Source organism: Tenrec ecaudatus, unplaced genomic scaffold, assembly GCF_050624435.1.
Source record: "Tenrec ecaudatus isolate mTenEca1 unplaced genomic scaffold, mTenEca1.hap1 Scaffold_93, whole genome shotgun sequence".
Classification (NCBI taxonomy): domain Eukaryota; kingdom Metazoa; phylum Chordata; class Mammalia; order Afrosoricida; family Tenrecidae; genus Tenrec; species Tenrec ecaudatus.
Genome location: NW_027459702.1, coordinates 376,090 through 394,847, shown reverse-complemented (window position 1 = coordinate 394,847; position 18,758 = coordinate 376,090).

Here is an 18,758-nt window from a genome sequence, read left to right as displayed (position 1 = left end):
GTGTGCAGGCCATGCAGTCGTCTGGCTGGGGTCAGACAGGCCGCTAACGAGCTGGACCAGTGCCAATGACCTACACATCATCTGCTCCTGGTGAGTATAGTGTAGGTCACTTGGCCGGAGGTCACCTCACGACAGCTGGGATCAAATGGAGGGTGCTAGGGGGTATTGGCTGTTCGCTGAATAGTAGCCATTTAGATCTGTGGTGAGGTCTCCCAGAGAGGGAGGTAGCCCCGTCGGAGGAATGGGGTTTACTGATGAGAGGTGCCGCACAGGAGATGAAAGGGAATGGTCAAATTTGGGGGTACATAGGTGCATGCCTGTTGAAGGGAGGGGAGGGAGAGCTAACCTCCAGGTTGGGGACAAAAGACTGAGGATGCTCTTGGCAACAATAAATGGGAGGTGTCTTCAGTGGCATGCAATGGGTGGGCAGAACTTGTGTAGGGCATCTGGGGGGGGGGTATCCCAGGAAAGCAGACCAGGTGCCATAAAATGCTGGGACACCAAATCCTGGATCTTTGGGGTGCATGCATGCTCCAGAGGCTACATCAGTGAGCCCCATATGGGAATCCCACTGGGTGAACTAGACTCTACCTCAGACACACTTGTAACATGAGGACTTAAGCGGGAAATACATGGTGCCTGAGGAAGCAGAAAACAGCTGTACCAAGAGTGGTGTACTGATGGTTGGTGGACAAATAAGGTCATGTTACATCAACCCCCTTTATGCTGGGTTAAGATATCTATTATTCTGGAAATCTTGTGACAGCCCCTCTACTGTGTGTTGCATGTGCTTGGGTATATTAAGGTGTGTCTCAGGGGTGCAGCACCATGGGGGTCACTTTCTTGAAGCTGTTATTTGTTTCTGCTCTTTAGTAAATGAGACCCAGAGACTTTGAGAAAGAAAATATAGCAATAGTTTGGGGGGGCGAGGATAAAGAGGGTCGGGGGAAGTAAGAGGGAGATGATGTCAAGTAGTCTAGGAGGGAAATGTATGTGTGGAGACTGATTGTGGCAGCAATTTTACAATTCTGTTTGATGTGATTGAACTATGGAATAATATGACATTTGTATTAACTCCTAAGTTAGCAAATTTTTAAAAAAGCATAGATTCAGGAATGGTTTGGGGGCTCACACTTAAAAAGAATTATCATGGCCCTGCTCAGTACTCACCTTCATGAAATGATCACTGAAGATAAAGGTACTACAGCGAAGTGTCGCAAAAAAATAGATAGTAGCACTCCCTCAATGTATGAATACTTTCTTTTATTAAATTGGCACTCTGTGATGCTCACCCTCCCGACACAACTGCTGAAGCCAAAGCGGGTGAACAAGTAAATGTGAAGAAAGCTGATGGTGCCCGGCTATCAAAAGAGATAGTGTCTGGGGTCTTAAAGGCTTGAAGATATACAAGCGGCCATCTAGCTCAGAAGCAACAAAGCCCACATGGAAGAACACACCAGCCTGTGTGATTGCATGGTCCAGAAGGGAACAGATATCAAAGAACAAAAACTCAATTCATTGGCTGCACACCTCCATGATACAATCACCGAAGACAAACAGGTGCATAAGCAAATGTGGCGAAGAAAGCTGATGGTGCCCGACTATCGAAAGAGATAGTGTCTGGGGTCTTAAAGGCTTGAAGGTGAACAAGCGGCCATCTAGCTCAGAAGCAATAAAGGCCACATGGAAGAAGCACACCAGCCTGTGCAATCACGAGGTGCCAAAGGGACCAGGTATAAGGCATCATGCAATATATATATATATATACACACACACACACACACACACACACACACCATAGTAAATGAAGGGGGAAGTGCAGAGTGGAGACCCAAAGCCCATTTGTCGGCCACTGGAGAACCCCTCATAGAGGGGTTTAGGAGAGGAGATGGGTCAGTCAGGGTGCGATGTAGTACCGATGAAGAACACAGCTTTCCCCCAGATCCTGGATGCTTCCTCCCGCCACCTACCATGATCCGAATTCTACCTTGCAGGACTGGATAGGGCAGAGCTTGTACACTGGTGCATATGGGAGCTGGAGGCACAGGGAATCCAGGGTGGATGATACCTTCAGGACTAGGGGTGTGAGGGCCGGTGCTGGGAGAGTGGAGGGTGAGTGGGTTGGAAAGGGGGAACTGATTACAAGGATCCACATGTGACCTCCTCCCTGGGAGATGGACGGCAGAGAAGGGGGCGGGGCGGTAGACTCTGGATAGGGCAAGATATGACAAAATAACAATCTATAAATTATCAAGGGCTCATGAGGGAGGGAGGAGCGGGGATGGAGGGGGAAAAAAAAGAGGACCTGATGCAGAGGGCTTAAGTGGAGAGCAAATGCTTTGAAAATGATTAGGGCAAATAATGTATAGATGTGCTTTATACAATTGATGTATGTATATGTATGGGTTGTGATAAGAGTTGTATGAACCCCTAATAAAATGTTTTTTTAAAAAGTACTAAATCTAAAAAAAAAAAAGAGTGGCTGAATTACAACACTAACTGAACCCTCTACTTAGAATGATTTCTGATGTTAATAGGAGAGCATGGATTGGGACTAAATGGGAACCTGAAAGTTACGGTGGAGAGGACTGTGCTACGCTGAGTTTTCTAGAGAAATAAATCAAACTACACTCAAATAACTTTATAGCAAAAATAAATTTACATCAGGAAGCCCAGCCTAGTTCAACTCAAGTCCATGGGTCAGATGCTAGATGAAGTCCCCTTTAGACTCACCCAGCTTCCAGCCAATGAAGCAAAGGCAAAGCAGGAATCGGGAAAATCACAGGCCAGTAGGGGCAAGAGCATCTGGATGTAAGGTCAGCAGGAAGAGGGCAGGGCACTGCAGCTCCTATGATCAGCAGGCCGGCTCGGCCATGAATCCTAGAGATGCAGAATCAAGGTAAGCAGGATGGAGGGAGAGGGAAGGAAAGTTGTCCATGGCATGTCTCTAAATTGGGCACCTCCTCCAAGGAGAGGGCCTTATTGAGATTGAACTCTACCCATACTTTCACACAGATGCATCAAACTGATATAAAATCGAACCATCATAGGGACACACGGAAAGATTATTCTCAGAAATATCAGAACATGGATCCTTGACATGCCATTGAGTTACTTCAGCCAACAACACTACCACTCACATCTGAAGAGTTTAATCCATCATTAGTAAAGCCATTGTCCCCTCCACCTGCACTTGAGCTTAGCCCAACTTTCCCTGCTGATAGGGAACCTCGAGTTGTATCTGGAGCATTCCCTGCAGCAGATGCCTTGCAAGATAATGCTGACACTTGCTGGGAAACACCTTCGACACTCATGCCTGCTTCGACACTGCCTCTAAACTTGTCTCAGTAATCCCAAAGGTGACCTCCAAATATTGATCCAGAAAGAGCTGTGCTATCCTCTTAAAGGACTGCTAGCATTTTCTAGTATGTACAGGCAGAGACCCGAGGAATGTGTGCGGGAGTGAGATGATGATGCAAGGAGCGAACGGTTGCATCAGTCTGAATGTGTTGACGTGGACCAACTAAGCACTGATCCTTCAGTCAGTGTTTCAGCACCAGACGTTAGGACAGAATCTAATAGTTTATCTGTTTGGTTTACTGAAGCAAAGCTTCTGCAGTGGCTTAGAGCAAGTTAAGTTGAAGTACCAGACCTAGCTTGGTATACTTTAGAGGATTAAGGGAATGGGCGTGTTTCAGGGCAGACCCATAGACTCACAAATGGAATGCACTGAGGACACACCTTTTCTCTCAGTGGGAAACAAATTTCTGAAGGGATCATAAGTATCTCTAAAGACTGCTGTGATTGATATTTTATTTTGAGCCAGTTTTGACAGTGGAAAATACCCTAATTAAGACGTTTGCACATAACATGGCTGATTGGGTCCCATGGTAGTAGGCGGTAAGCAGTAGCATTTAACAGAGACAAGGTGGGTGTGGTTGCCAAATGGTTAGCAGAGTCAAAGAAGTAACAGAATAGCCTGATTTGTATGGCATTGGATACCTAAGCAGAGTGTCCCTAGGAGTGAAATAAATGAGAAACCTACCAAATCTATCATTGATCTGTACAAGTTGAAAAATTCTAGGCCAGTTGAATAGCAGTCTAATTCAAATAGCCAGATATAGAGTCGTAAATGCTCGATCAATTCCCAAAAATTGAGCCAGTTCACAAACCCTTCATTTACGGGGAAGCCAGGTCCCTTTGAGGAAGGCACCCACTACACTAATAAAAAAAATGCATAGTTAGCCTTTCTCCCAGGCCTGCCCAGTGGAAACTGCGCCTTTTATAAGTGACAATTCATTGGAGAAAGGAAATAATCAGACGTTGGGGATGGTTACTGGACATTGGCTCCAAACTGACATTAATCTAAGTGACCCTAAATTTAAGGTCCCACAATCAGACTAGGAGCATATAAAGGTCAAGTTATAATGGAGTCTTAGCTCAGGTTGATCTCACAGGGGATCCAGTATGAGCCCAAACCTATCCTATAGTAATTTCCCTGTTCTAGAACACATAAATGGAATAGACAGACTCACTGACTGCCAGTACCCCATATGGCTACCTGACTCTAGAACATGGACTACTATGGCAGGGGCAGGAGTGGAAGCTAGTAAAGCTACCTCTACTTAGGAAAATGGTAAAGCCAACGCAATTATGTTTTCCTGGAGGGATTGCAAAGATCAGGGTGCAAAGATTGCACCATCAAGGAATTGAAGAATATAGGGCTGGAGACCATTACTTCCGAACTGAGCTGTTGTCTATGGGGGGACTAGCAAACTCTAGACCTATGTGGTTTGTAAGGGTCCAGGTATAAGCTGTGCTTACACACACACAAGCACCAGCAGCGGTTAAGCCAGTTTTTAGTGTGGGGTTTTTTAATCACTTTATTAGGGGCTCTTACATCTCTTTTATAACAATCCATACATCAGTGGAGTCAAGCATATTTGTACATATGTTGCCATCATCATTTTCAAAACATTTTCTTTCTACTTGAGCCCTTGATATCAGCTCCTTTTTTCCCTCCCTCACCCACCCTCCCACCCTCAAGACCCTTGATAAATTATTATCGTTTTCCTATCTTACACCATCTTCTGTCTCCCTTCACCCACATTGCTGTTGTTTGTCCCCCTCAGGGTGTGGGGGTTATGTCTACATCATCATTGTAATCAATTCTCTGTTTCTCCCCCTTCTCCCCCTACATTCCCCCTAAGTGGCCTACGCTGATAGTATTGCTACTCCCATTACTGTTCCTGATGTGTTTATCTGTCCTGGATCCCGTGTGACAAGAGCTCTTATCTGTACCATCTGGTCTAGCTAGATTTGTAAGCTAGAACTGGGATTTGTAAAGTAGAAGTGGGGTCATGATAGGTGGGTGGGGTGGGGTGCGGGAAGCACTAAAGAACTAAAGAAATGTGTGTCTCGTTGGTGCTGTACTGCACTCTGGCTGACTTGTCCCTCCTGTGAGGGATGTCCAATTGTCTACAGATGGGCTTTGAGTCTCCATCCGACTCCCTTCATTCACATCATATGATGGTTTGGGGTCTCCTGATGTCTGATACTGTTAGATTCCTCAGGTGGAAATACCTGGGTCATTGGCTTCCCATGAGAATGAATTCACACCGAAGCCTGGTTTGTGATCCAAGTGAATTTTTATAAAGGATAGAAGTGTAAAGGTGAAACTGAGGTACAGGGAGGAAGACAGACATAACTGACAGGACAAGGAAAGCAGAAACAGAAATAGCTTTATTAGGTGGGGCAGTAGGGCGGCTCCTGGGGCTCCCTGCCGAGGTTTCGTGACCTAGGCGGACAGGTCAGGGAAGTCCCATTCAGCAGCTGGGGGTGAGGGTTTTTACAGGGGTAGTGAGGAATGTATGGCAATTAGCATATGGGGTCTGGAGACCTGGAGAATTGCTTGTCATCTCCTTGCAATTCTGACTTTTCAGGGCCCTCCACAGGGAGGCGTGGTTGACAGTACTGGTTGACTCCATTGACTCAATTAAGCTCACCTGGCCTAGATTGAGGTCCTCCCAAGAGTACTGGCTTCGTCTCAACTGCCTGAATTTATTCATGCCATCCAGCCTGGAGCAGCTTCCCACAGTCTGTAAGGGTGGAGGGAGGCCTTGGCAGGTAGAGGTAGAGGTTTCTGCCTCTAGCTCCCTAACACTTTCTGATCCCATCTACACCTTGTGATCACACAGGCTGGGCAACAATTTTATTAGAGCATAGATAGAATCATTTCCAAAGAAAGTATGTGAGTCCTTCTGGCATGGTGAAAAGGATACCTTAAGCATAGATAAAATATGCTTTGTTCCCGGAATGTAGTGGGGGCCCCTTTCACAAATTAAGAAGGGTCATTCATTGTCTAGGGGAAGACTCCTAGTTTCTAAAAGACAGTTTTAAAGGGGAGGAGTTTGCCACTCCACAGATGTACAATTAGCTTTCTAATTAGTTATTTAGACCACCCTTGAGGCTCTTTAAATTACAATCTCAGCTTTTGTCTCTGGATCAGTGTGCTGTCAGATTTATCTCCAACAGCACTGCTGTGTGAGGACATTCATTAGGGCCTAGCTTCAAGGTTGACCTGCTTACTAACCTGTTCTCACAAGGTCTTCTGTTAATTCCCATATTGCAGGCAGAAAATGCCTCTTCTGTCCTTGTCAATTTGGTCAGTGCAAAAAACAGATGGATCTTTGAGAATGGCAGGGGGTGCCTGGAAACTTATCCAGGTGGTGACTCCAATTGCAGCTACTGTCCCAGAAATGGTTTTATTGCTTGAGTAGATTAATATCTCTTCTAGTATCTGATAGCAGCTACTAATTGGGCAAATGTGTTTTTCTCAATTCCAGTTTTAAAGGAGCAGCACAAGCAGTTTGCCTTTAGCTGTTGTGGCAGTTAGATGTTATGTCAACGTGACCCTGTGGGAAACTGTAGCACTAGTCCCGCCTATCAAACAGGTTACAGCCTGATGACTCCTCCTAGGGGATATGAACTTTCAAATAAGAAAGACAATGAGAGCAGCAAGAGGAGATAAGCAGCACTTGAGAGGGGATTGAGGGGCAGCTGGGAGGAGGAGGATGACCAAGCAGCACACACTGCAGAGAACAGCGCAAAAGAGTTACTGAAAGGGATAGCACTTCCAGACCACAGGATTGTCACCATAAAGATAGGTAGACACAAATAGACTACAACGAGAGAGCAGAAACACCAGCCAATTAGAACCGCTTAGGGCATCTCCTCGGCCGCCTGAGGGGAGATTCCCGGGTCTTTGAATTGGGAAGCTAGCTGAGGGGGTGGGGGGTACGTGCCAGTGGGGTGTGATGGAGCAAAAGGATCATAATTCGAAGTGACCAGACTGGGACCAGGGAAAATAAAAATATAAATTTCTTTGGCTTCCTGCCAAAACCAGAAGACTGCCAGTGGAGATCCCCCATCTAGGACTCACTCCTAGTAGTGGGTACTTCACAGCTTACTGAGCCTCACAGGGCTGAGAACAGGGCAGCTGAAAGCAGGTGTTAAGTGATTAACACCAAGAGCTCCAGCCCCCTCCTGAGGTACCACTCAGCACAACCCCTGATCAGAAGACACCCCAAAGGCCTGGTACCTTAAATAATTGGGCCACTCTGAGGATTTATTTTCATATTACTTGTTACACATACCTGGATTGCATACACCTGACTCATTGACTAAGTATTTGCATCACAAAACAAGAAGCTGGAGCAGGTTTGGCAGGCAGAACAGGTTTTACAAGCCCAGGCAAGGAATTTATATAAGGGAGTTTATATATATCATTTGTATGATATATTACTTTACGTTTTTTCCTTCCGATCTCATTGGTTTATTTCCTAGACCCCTAACACCCCATCTACCTACTAGTTCGCACCCACAACAGAGACTAAGCTCTGTGTGAAGCTTAGTGTCCCGGACAAACATACATTAACAGCTCTCCTGCATCTTATGCTAGTATGATTTTTCCTATTACTATTATTAAAACTGTCATCTCTTACCCCTTTTCTTTCATTTTCCTTTCTTTAGTCTAAATATCCAAAGTTTTACTTCATAACATCATTAACCTGTCTTTTCGTTTCACTGTACTGATCATCAAAATTTTTCTTACATTTTCAGACTCATAAAACCAAAGACTAATACTACTATCACAATATTTAAAATTGTTTTTGCTCTCAAATACTAGTACCCATTGATCCATCGTTGCAAATGAGGCATTTCAGGGCCAAATACCCCTTCCTTTAACCTACTATATAACACTACCTGATCCTCCACCCTCTTTTTTAACCTACTGCTTCCTTCACTCTCCCAACACTCATAACATTTCCTCCCCAAATTTCATATGACTCCCTTAACACATAAATTAGCAACCTCCCTCAGACACTTAATACAAACTATCCATTAGCCCTCTACTGCACCACCTAATAGAGTTAACCAGTTCCAAATAACATCGCCTACATAACACTCCCAATAGACTCCAAGATGACAAGGAAACAACAGAAGATATTAGTCACACACACACACACACACACACAAAACAAGAGAAACATAAACAAATAACCAAATAGCAATCAGACTTAAATGTAATACCTGAAACTGTACAAGTTATGGATTTCCCAGAAAAAGAATGTAAAGAATGATGTTTGTGCTCATGCAACAGCTGAAAGAAGTCTGAAAGGAAAAATAAAACAATAGAAAAGCTATAACCTCATTAGAGAAACAAACAGAAACACAAAAATCAAACACTATACTAGCAGAATTACAAAGCAGGGGTGTCAAACTCAATTAAAAAGCGGGCCATTTGGTGCAACAGGCAAGATTCACATGGGCCACATCACTTTTACAAATTTTGTTCAATTTCTATTTTGAAGTGAGAATTCAGGAATATGGATAGGATAATTAAAATACTATAATAGCTTTTATTTAAATATTTATTTTATTTAATGTATTTATAAAACTAAAATTATTGTTTTACCCTTAACTTGACAGTGCTTTCCTTCTACTAGTTTTCACTACGTCTTATGTTGTGACCGGAAAATATAACAAGGTAACTAATAAAAAACACCAAGATTTGGGCAGCTGACAAACGTGATGCACAATTGTAATGGCTTCCCTCTAAAAATGTTCACTAGCACTGCTGCTAGGTATGATCATAACAGCACAACCCAGAGTGCTATTTTTCACCTTTTCACTATTGGGATCTCTTTACATTATGTGACACTGAGAGTGGCAGACAGATCGCTTCCAATCATCACTGGAACTAGGTCAGTGCATTTATACACATCCACAGGCCCCCCAAAAAGCACTGGGCCACATGTATACTCATCTTCAGATAAAGGGTTAACGAGGGAATTGTGTGTACGGTATTGCCTCGATCTCCCCTAAGTGCTATTTTCTTCATAACAATTTTTTTCTATTTTCATTTTATTTCAGAGCATCGCAGGCCACAAAAAAAGCTCCTCAGGGGCTACATGCGGCCGACAGGGCCAGTTTGACACCCCTGCTATAAAGGAAAAGCGGGAGGCTGTAAAAGAAATAGAGATACAGAATTGAAGAGATAGAAACCCAAATTAGTGAACTGAAAGACAAATCTATAGATTCCAATCAAAAGGAAGGACAAATAACCAAAAAATGCAAAAGAGACTGAGAAAAGCTTGATAATAATGTGGGACACCATTAAGAGGAACAACCTGCATCTTGTAGGAATTCCAGAAGAGGAAGAAACAAACAAAGTTACATCCACACAGAGAATAGTCCAAGAGCGCCAGTCAAAGAACTTTGCTCAATGTCTAAAAGAGAAAAAGATGATTATTTAGGAAGCCAAAAGAACCCCAGCCAGGAGAGATTCTAAAAGGCAAACTCCACGGCATATTATAGTCAAGATGTCGAACATCAGAACGGAAACAACAAACAATCTAAAAGCACCTAGAGAAAAAGATCAATTACACACAAAGGTTCAGCAACTAAATATGGTGGTATAATACAATTATTTCAAGACAAGAAAAGCCAAAAGCAAGACCACCATTACAAAAAATACTCAATGAAGTACTGTGGCCAAAAAAACCAACAGCAACAACACACAAACCTGAAACCAACATTCAAGACAATTCCTCACAAAAACCAGCACACACAGAACAACACCCAGAGCAAGGGAACGACACAGGAAGAACAAAGAAACTGAACACAATACACATCCAAACACACAACACACGCATATATAAACCAAAATGGTGGAAACAAATACACATACATGTCAATAATTTCACTGAATGTTAATGTACTAAATACACCAGTACAGAGACAGAGAGAAGCTGAATGGATAAGAAAGCAAGCCCCATCAATATGCTGCCTACAAGAAAAACACCTCACAAACAGAGACTTGAAGACATTAAAAATCAGAGGTGGAACAAAAGCATACCCAGCAAACAGCAACAAAACTCAGCAGGGGTAACAATATTAATCTCCAAGAAGATAAACTTCAAGGTAAACAACATAACGAGAAAAGATTGAATACTACATAATGATAAAGGGAAAATAGCTCAGAAAACCATAACTTTAATAGTCATCTATGCACTCAATGAAACACCTTTGAAATACATCAGATCCTCATAGAATTGAAAAAGGACCAAGACACATCGACAGTAAGAACAGAAGACTTCAATACACCACTCTCAAAGAAAAAAAAATGTCAAGAAAAAAGGCAATGAAGACCAAAAAAAGTTTAATAACACAATCAATAAAAACTATCTTGGATGTATGAGCCCCTAATAAAATGTTTTTTAAAAAAATATCTTGGAGGGAAGATGGTGACTGAGTAACACATACCAGAGGGACTCCACAGAAATCAACCCAGGAGAGCTACTAAGAGGGAAATTCAACACTGCTGGGTCGCAGGAGGCGCATCATAAAGATAAGTAGGCACAGATCCACAAGGTTTGAAGGGACTGGCGGGCCCTCAAAGTTTAGTATTAAGGTAGTAGATAGACATTGGGCCTCCATTCAAGTACTGCCTCAATGCAACACTGTGTTCTATTAAACTGGCATTCCATGATGCTCACCTTCCCAACACAATCGATGAAGACAAATGAGTGCATAAGCAAATGTGGTGAAGAAAACTGATGGTGGCAAAAAATATAGTGTCTAAGGTCTTAAAGGCTCAAGGTAAACAAGCGAACATCTAGCTGAGGAGCAACAAAGCCCACATGGAAGAAGCACACCAGCCTGTGGGATTATGAGGTGTCAAAGGGATGAGGTAGGAGCCATCAAAGAACAAAAAATATTATCATTGTGAACGAGGGGGGTGCAGATTAGGGAACCAAGAGAGACTCATCTGTAGACAACTGGACATCCCCTTACAGAAGGGTTGGGGGGTGGGGCGAGACAGCCAATCAGGATGCATTGTAGCAACAATGAAACTTACAACTTTCTTCTAGTTCTTTAATGCTTCCTTCCCCACCACTATCATGATCCCAATTCTAATTTACAAATCTGGCTAGATGAGAGGATGTACACTGGTACAGATAGGAACTGGAAAAACAGGGAATCCAGGACAGATGATCCCTTCAGGACCAGTGGTGAGAGTGGGGATACCAGGAGGGTGGAAGGAGGGGGGGGAGGGGAAACCAATTACAAGGATGTACATATAACCTCCTCCCTGGGGAATGGACAACAGAAAAGTTGGTGGAGGGCGATGTTGGACAGTGCAAGATATTACAAAATAATACATTGCCAAGAGTTAATGAGAGAGAGGGCAGCGACGGGTGGGGGGGGGGATGAGGAGCTGATGCCAAGGGCTTAAGTGGAGAGCAAATGTTTTGAGAATGATGTGGGCAACGAATGTACAAATGTGCTTGACACAATTGATGTGCTATGGATTGTGATAAGAGTTGTATGAGCCCCCAATAAAATGATTTAAAAAATAAAGATTTATTTGAACATAAAAAATAGATATAACTGATGGCATATATTCAATCTTGTTTTGTTAGGTGCCACCCAGTCAGTTCAGACTCGGTGACCCTATCGACAACATAAGGAAACAGTGCTTGTTTCTTGTGTCATCCTTACACACGTTTTCTCTTTGAGCCTATGATTTCAGTCATGTCAATCCATCTTTTTTGCTGTGCCTTTTCTGTAACAAGCATTCTTTCAGGGACTGGTCTCTCCTGAAAACCTGTCCAATGTCCAACATCTTGCCATCCTTGTTTCTAAGGAGCATTCCGGCTGTACTTCTTCCAAGACAGATTTGTTGTTGTTTTTTGGCAGTCCAATTACTTCCAATATTTTTCACAAGCACCATAATTCAAATACATCGATTCTACATTGATCTTCCTTAATCAATGTCCAATTTTTACATGTGAATGAGATGATTAAAAATGCCATGGCCCCCAAAAGACTGGACTGGAAAACGCTCCTAAGGGCCAGCAAACGATCCCTGAACTAACTACAAGCTTTTCTCTTGTGAACTGTTTTGTTCTGTTCTTTGTCAGTGGTTTGTTTTTGTTGCCTGGTTGTATATTGTTGCTTTGTTTTCCTCTGTCTTGTTTTCGTGCATGTTAGTGTCTCCACAGGTCTGTCTGAATAGGACAGGCTGGATGAACTATCTGGAGAAAAAACAACGGGACCGACAGTTCCGGGGGGACTTGGGGTGGGGGGTAGAGGGGTATAAGGAAGTGGTGTTAACAAACCCAGGGACAAGGGAAAAACATGGGACCCCAAATGGTAGAGAAGGGGGAGTGGCAGGCCTGGTGGGAAATGATCAAGGGTAAGGTTGATTAGAGAAGAGGTATACTCTAGCCCAGGTGGCGATGAAGCATGGTAGTAGGGCAGGAGGAAGGTCAAGGGAGATGGAGGAAAGAGCTAGGAGTCAAAGGGCATTCATGGAGGTCTAGACAAAGACAGGTACATGCAAATATATATAGGAGGATGGGGAAATAGATCTATGTGTCTATATTTATAGGTCAAGTATTAAGGTGGCGGAAGGACCTTGGGCCTCTACTCAAACACTCCCTCAATGTATGAATACCTTCTTTTATTAAATTGGAACTCTATGATGCTCACTCTCCCAACACAACGGCTGGAGCCAAAGTGGGTGAACAAGTAAATGTGGTGAAGAAAGCGGATGGTGCCCGGCTATCAAAAGAGATAGTGACTGGGGTCTTAAAGGCTTGAAGATAAACAAGCAGCCATTTAGCTCAGAAGAAACAAAGTCCACATGGAAGAACACACCAGCCTGTGTGATCGAGTGGTCCCAAAGGGATCAGTTACCAGGCATCAAAGAACAAAAAATCATATCATTGACTGCACACCTCCATGATAGGATCGCTGAAGACAAATGGGTGCATAAGCAAATGTGGTGAAGAAAGCTGATGGTGCCCGGCTATCAAAAGAGATAGTGTCTGGGGCCTTAAAGGCTTGAAGGTGAACAAGCGGCCATCTAGCTCAGAAGCAAATAAGCCCACATGGAAGAAGCACATCGGCCAGTGCGATCCCGAGGTGCCCAAGGGACCAGGCATAAGGCATCATGCAAAAAAAAAAAAAAGATATAAGTGTGTATATGTATGTGTATACATGTGTATATGTATATATGTATGTATATATATATATATATATCATAATAAATGAAGGGGGAAGTGCAGAGTGGAGACCCAAGGCCCAAGTGTCGACCAATGGAGATCCCCTCATAGAGGGGTTTAGGAGAGGAGCTGGGTTAATTAGGGTGTGAGGTAGTATCGATGAAGAACACAGCTTTCCCCCAGATCCTGGATGCTTCCTCCCCCCAACTACCATGATCCGAATTCTACCTTGCAGGGCTGGATAGGACAGAGGCTGTACACAGGTACATATGAGGGTTGGAGGTACAGGGAATCCAGGGTGGATGATACCTTCAGGACCAAGGGTGTGAGGGACGATGCTGGGAGAGTGGAGGGTGAGTGGGTTGGAAAGGGGGAACTGATTACAAGGATCCACATGTGACCTCTTCCCTGGTAGAGGGACAGCAGAGAAGGGGGGAAGGGAGACTCTGGATCGGGCAAGATATGACAAAATAACGAGGTATAAATTACCAAGGGCATATGAGGGAGGGGGGAATGGGGAGGGAGGGGGGTGGAAAAAAGAGGACCTGATGCAAGGGGCTTAAGTGGAGAGCAAATGCCTTGAGAATGATTGGGGCAGGGAATGTATGGATGTGCTTTATACAATTGATGTATGTATATGTATGGATTGTGGTAAGAGTTGCTTGAGTCCCTAATAAAATGTAAAAGAAGAAAAGAGAAAAAAATGATTAGGGCAAAGACTGTACAGATGTGCTTTATACAAATGATGTATGTATATGTATGAACTGTGAAAAGAATTGTATCAGCCCCAATAAATTGTTAAAATAAAAAAAATTTTTTTAAAAAAGCAACAAAAAAAAAGATGTAAGTGTGTGTATGTATGTGTATATATGTGTATATGTATGTGTATATATGTATATATATGCCATATTAAATGAAGGGGTAAGTGCAGAGTGGAGACCCAAGGCCCAAGTGTCGGCCAATGGAGATCCCCTCATAGAGGCGTTTAGGAGAGGAGATGGGTTAATTAGGGTGTGAGGTAGTACCGATGAAGAACACAGCTTTCCCCCAGATCCTGGATGCTTCCTCACCCCAACTACCATGATCCGAATTCTACCTTGCAGGCCTGGATAGGACAGAGGCTGTACACTGGTACATATGAGGGATGGAGGCACAGGGAATCCAGGGTGGATGATACCTTCAGGACCAAGGGTGTGAGGGACGATGCTGGGAGAGTGGAGGGTGAGTGGGTTGGAAAGGGGGAACTGATTACAAGGATCCACATGTGACCTCTTCCCTGGGAGAGGGACAGCAGAGAAGGGGGGAAGGGAGACTCCTGATAGGGTAAGATATGACAAAATAACGATGTATAAATTACCAAGGGCACATGAGGGAGGGGGGAAAGGGGAGGGAGTGGGGAAAAAAAAAGAGGACCTGATGCAAGGGGCTTAAGTGGAGAGCAAATGCCTTGAGAATGATTGGGGCAGGGAATGTATGGATGTGCTTTATACAATTGATGTATGTATATGTATGGATGGTGATAAGAGTTGTATGAGTCCCTAATAAAATGTAAAAAAAGAAAAAAAAATGCCACGGCATGGTCAGGTGCAACTTGGTACTCAAAATATTCAGTTACCCAAATACATGTCTTCTGATCTCTTTGACTGCTGCATCCATGAGCATTGATTGTGGATCCAATCAAGACAAAATCCTTGACAACTTCAACCTTTTCTCCATTTATCATGCTGTTACCTACTGGTCCAGTTGTATTTTGGTTTACCTTATAGAGTAGTAACCCATACTGAAGGCTGCAATTCTTGACCTTCATCAGCAAGTGCTTCCATTTCTCTTCATTTTCAGCAAGCAAGGTTGTGACATCCGCATATTGCAGTTTGTTAATATGCCTTCCTCCAATTCTGGTGTCACATTCTTCATATAATCGAGCTAATCATACAGATTGAGTAAATATGGTAAGACAGTATAAACCTGACTAACACCTTTCATGATTTTAAACTATGCAGTATTCCCATGTTTGATAAATTACAGAATGGAGACATAGGTACATAGGTAGAAATTTTCAATTTCTGTATCACTAGCTTGAATGGTTGGTATGTAAATTTGAATAATCACAATTGTTTGGATTTCCTTATATGAGGATAGATTTTGCATCACAGACAGCATTATACTCTAGATCTTGAAATGTCCTTTTTGACAATGCATGAAACACTATTCCTCTTGAATCTATCATTCTCAGCAAGCTACATTTAGATTCAGAATGGCCAATGCTAGTCCATTTTGGTTCACTAACACCACGAATATCTATTTCTGTCTTCCATTTCATTTTTTACAACTCTCAATTTTCCTAAATCCCTACATTCTAAGTTCCATTACTGTATATACTCAAGTATATGACCTGAATATCTGCCGAAGCACCTAATTTTACCACAAAAATTACATTAAAATGTGCTGAAAAATGTGGCTTACCCACATGGAAGAAGCACACCGGCCAGTGCGATCACGAGGTGCCAAGGGACCAGGTATAAGGCATCATGCAAAAAAAAACAAACAACGATATAAGTGTGTGTATGTATGTTTATATATGTGTATATGTATATGTATATATATACCATATTAAATGAAGGGGGAAGTGCAGAGTGGAGACCCAAGGCCCAAGTGTCGGCCAATGGAGATCCCCTCATAGAGGCGTTTAGGAGAGGAGATGGGTTAATTAGGGTGCGAGGTAGTACCGATGAAGAACACAGCTTTCCCCCAGATCCTGGATGCTTCCCCCCCCCCCAACTACCATGATCCAAATTCTAACTTGCAGGCCTGGATAGGACAGAGGCTGTACACTGGTACATATGAGGGCTGGAGGTACAGGGAATCCAGGGTGGATGATACCTTCAGGACCAAGGGTGTGAGGGACGATGCTGGGAGAGTGGAGGGTGAGTGGGTTGGAAAGGGGGAACTGATTACAAGGATCCACATGTGACCTCTTCCCTGGGAGAGGGACAGCAGAGAAGGGGGGAAGGGAGACTCCGGATAGGGCAAGATATGACAAAATAACGATGTATAAATTACCAAGGGCACATGAGGGAGGGGAGAAAGGGGAGGGAGGGGGAAAAAAAAGACCTGATGCAAGGGGCTTAAGTGGAGAGCAAATGCCTTGAGAATGATTGGGGCAGGGAATGTATGGATGTGCTTTATACAATTGATGTATGTATATGTATGGATGGTGATAAGAGTTGTATGAGTCCCTAATAAAATGTAAAAAAAGAAAAGAGGAGAAAAAATGATTAGGGCAAAGACTGTACAGATGTGCTTTATACAATTGATTTATGTATATGTATGAACTGTGATAAGAATTGTATGAGCCCCTAATAAATTGTTAAAATTAAAAAACAAAAAACGTGGCTTACACTCAACATATATGGTAATTGGTGTTTTCAGCTATCTCTTCTCCTTTTGAGTCATGTCCCATCAGTAAATGAAGGTCCTGAAGGCTTTACTCATGTAGGGTGTATTCCACCCACATCACAATAGACTCTACTTTGTGAAGGCAGTTTTCCTGGACTCATACTGAGTGTCTTCTGGACTGAAGGCTCATCTTCTGGCACCATCTCTGACAATGTTGTTTCTACTCTTAAGGTTTTCTGTATCTGATTCACTCTGTTTGTCTCCCTGTGAGACATTCCTGTTGACAAGCCACTGGGAGCTACACTGATGGAGCCAGGGCCCTGGAGATGGAGGAGTCATATGGAGACCCATGACATCGCTCAGATGCTTCCACCACCACTGGATCCGGATTTTTCACCCACTGGCCTGTGATTTTCCTCATTCAACCTCATTGCATGTGTTGCTTGAGTCTGAAGAGGAATTTATAGACTGGTATTGGACATATGGACTAATATCAGACTTATGGACTTGATCTGGACTGGGCAGGGATGTTTTCTCAATATACAGTTGCTCTTTTATATAAAGTTCTTTTTTATACACGAGTGTCTCCCTGGATCTCTCTACCTGGACTAACACACACAACCACCACAGTAAACCTGAGTCATGAATATCCCCGGGAGAAGCAGCTAGATTATGGGCCCCAAATGAACTCTAGCTCCAGCCCAAGAATAGTCAGTTCTGAAAACATGGCCCTGCTCAATACTCACTCACATGAAAAGATCACTGAAGAGTGTCCTACGCATTGTGGTGAGAAAGCAGATGGTGCCTGGCTCTCAAGTGGAATCCTGTTTGTGGTTTTAAGGTGTGTATTCAAATAAAAAGCCATCTAAGTAAGGAGTCCACTAAGCCAACATGGAAGAAAACCAGCTCGTATGAGTCAAAGATGACAATAAACTCAAATATGATGAAAGAAGTAATATCAGACCTAAAATTATGAACACCCAATTTGTGGAAGGCTATGGAGGACAGTGGGAGCCCAAAATCCATCTGCAGAATATCAAGACAAATTAAGCCACTGGCAGATCTCTAGTTACAGGCAAAGGTCTGAAATACTTACTACCAAACAAAAATCATTGTCATCCTGATTATGCTGGATCAAACTTGGGATTTGATCAATTGACCTTCTAGATCCATCCTGAATTTGTTCTAGGTGTAAGGATCTCTTGCTTACTCCATGATAAAAACTTCTTCCCTGGCCTTTAAAATATTGATGGTGGTGGGTTAGGGAAAAAAAAAAATGATGGTGGTGCTTTTTATTTGTCTTTATATATTATTGTCTTATCCATATCATTTTATTTTTTGTTATTATTTCTGTTGGATTTACCAGTTGAAGCACAGGAGTGGATAAATATAGTTAACTGATGAAAGGGTTTCTAGGAGATATAGGGGTGGGTGAGCAGGGATTGGGGAGGGTGAGGCTATTTCGGGAGTAAACAATGAAGGTGGGAGGGGGAGTGAGTACTAGGACTCAAGGTGATTACACAACTCAATTTAAAGATGATTTAACCATGGGAGTGGGGAGGTATAGAGAAAATATTCTGAAATTGTGGTAATGATTGTACAATTCTTCTTGATATGACTGAACTATTGAATTGTGTGAATGTGGATTAAAGAGAATTTCAAAACTTAAAGTACAATGCTTTCTGTAATATGAAAATATCTATATACCTACAAGGAAGCCCAATTAGTATGACTATTATTCTAATTTAAGAATAAAGAAATTGAATTCTACCAACTTCAGTCTGAACT